The following is a 2,500-nucleotide window of genomic DNA, read 5'->3' on the forward strand; positions in this document are numbered from 1 at the left end:
GTCTCTTTTTATTCTTTTTGTTTACTTTAATTGTCTCTTTTTATTCTTTTTGTCTACTTTAACTGTCTCTTTTTATTCTTTTTTGTTTACTTTAAGTGTCTCTTTTTATTCTTTTTGTTTACTTTAATTGTCTCTTTTTATTCTTTTTGTTTACTTTAGTCATCTCTTTTTATTCTTTTTGTTTACTTTAATTGTCTCTTTTTATTCTTTTTGTTTACTTTAATCATCTCTTTTTATTCTTTTTGTTTAATTGTCTCTTTCTATTCTTTTTGTTTACTTTAATTGTCTCTCTTTATTCTTTTTGTTTACTTTAATTGTCTCTTTTTATTCTTTTTTGTTTACTTTAATTATCTCTTTTTATTCTTTTTTGTTTACTTTAATTGTCTCTTTTTATTCTTTTTGTTTACTTTAATTGTCTCTTTTTATTCTTTTTGTTTACTTTAATCATCTCTTTTTATTCTTTTTGTTTAATTGTCTCTTTCTATTCTTTTTGTTTACTTTAATTGTCTCTTTTTATTCTTTTTGTTTACTTTAATTGTCTCTTTTTATTCTTTTTGTTTACTTTAATTGTCTCTTTTTATTCTTCTTGTTTACTTTAATCATCTCTTTTTATTCTTTTTGTTTAATTGTCTCTTTCTATTCTTTTTGTTTACTTTAATTGTCTCTCTTTATTCTTTTTGTTTACTTTAATTGTCTCTTTTTATTCTTTTTTGTTTACTTTAATTATCTCTTTTTATTCTTTTTTGTTTACTTTAATTGTCTCTTTTTATTCTTTTTGTTTACTTTAATTGTCTCTTTTTATTCTTTTTGTCTACTTTAACTGTCTCTTTTTATTCTTTTTGTCTACTTTAACTGTCTCTTTTTATTCTTTTTTGTTTACTTTAAGTGTCTCTTTTTATTCTTTTTGTTTACTTTAGTCATCTCTTTTTATTCTTTTTGTTTACTTTAATCATCTCTTTTTATTCTTTTTGTTTACTTTAAGTGTCTCTTTTTATTCTTTTTTGTTTACTTTAATTGTCTCTTTCTATTCTTTTTTGTTTACTTTAATTTTCTCTTTTTATTCTTTTTGTTTACTTTAAGTGTCTCTTTTTATTCTTTTTTGTTTACTTTGATTGTCTCTTTCTATTCTTTTTTGTTTACTTTATTTTTCTCTTTTTATTCTTTTTGTTTACTTTAATTTTCTCTTTATTCTTTTTGTGTTATTTAGTTCTCTCTTTTTATTCTTTTTGTTTACTTTAAGTGTCTCTCTTTATTCTTTTTTGTTTACTTTGATTGTCTCTTTTTATTCTTTTTTGTTTACTTTAATTTTCTCTTTTTATTCTTTTTGTTTGCTTTAGTTGTCTCTTTTTATTCTTTTTGTTTACTTTAATTGTCTCCTTTTTGCTTTTTTGTTTACCTTAATTGTGTCCCTTTTACTTTTTTTGTTTAATTGTCTCTTTTTTGTTTTTGTTCACATTAATTGTCTCCTTTTTTTTGTTTGTTCACTTTAATTGTCTCCTTTTTTTTATCTATTCACTTTAATTGTCCCTTTTTAATTTTTATATATTTGTTTGAAGTGTCTCCTTTTTATTTTTATTTGTTTGTTTTTAATTGTCTCCCTTTTATTTTTGCTTTTTTGTTTTCAGTTGTCTCGTGTCTCCTTTTTGTTTTTATTTTTGTGTTCTCAGTTGTCTCCTTTTTGTTTTTATTTTTTTGTTTTCAAGTATCTCATTTTTGTTGTTTTTTTCCCTTTTTAAATTGAGTCTCTCTTCTATTTATTTCTTTTTTAATTTTCTCCCTTTTATTTGTTTCCTTTTAAGTTGTGTCTCCTTTTTATTTATTTATTTCTCTCACTCAAATTGTGTCTCCTTTTTATGTATTGTTCTTTAAAATCAAGAATGTCTCTCCCTAATTTATTGTCTCTTTAAAGTGCCTGCTTTAAATTAACTTGTTCTTTTTTAAAATCACATTATCTTTTTTGAACTTATCGTCTCCTTTGAATTAATTGTATCTTCAGAGAACAAATTGTCTCCTTTCGAATGAACTGTCTCTTTCGTTTAAAATGTGTCTCCTTTTTATTTATTGTCCCTTTAATTAAAAGTGTCTCCTTTTTATTTATTGTCTCTTTATGCTTGTTGTCCCTTTTGTTCTTCTCCGCAGCTCGCGCTTTTGTGGGAATTCTTTCGAGAAAAAGTTATTTAGAATTGCGCGCGTTCGCGGGGTGTATGTACAGCTGGGCCCGCGGGGTGTGTGTACAGTTGGGCCCGCGGGGTGTATGTACAGCTGGGCCCGCGGGGTGTATTTACAGCTGGGCCCGCAGGGTGTACGTAAAGCTGGGGTGTGCATGCAGATGCACGGAGTTCAATTTTCTCTTTCCTCCACTCGCACTGCCTTCTTGATTATTTAAACTGCTTCTTTTTTGCTCAAGTGGTATTTATTTATAATCGCTTTTTGCATTTTCGCCATCAAATGGTTTAAATGTAAATACACTTTCCACTGTCTGCGTACATGTATGCCAAAA

The sequence above is a fragment of the Eimeria tenella genome, genomic scaffold (genome assembly GCF_000499545.2).
Source record: "Eimeria tenella Houghton genomic scaffold, Eth_scaff47, whole genome shotgun sequence".
Classification (NCBI taxonomy): Eukaryota; Apicomplexa; class Conoidasida; order Eucoccidiorida; family Eimeriidae; genus Eimeria; species Eimeria tenella.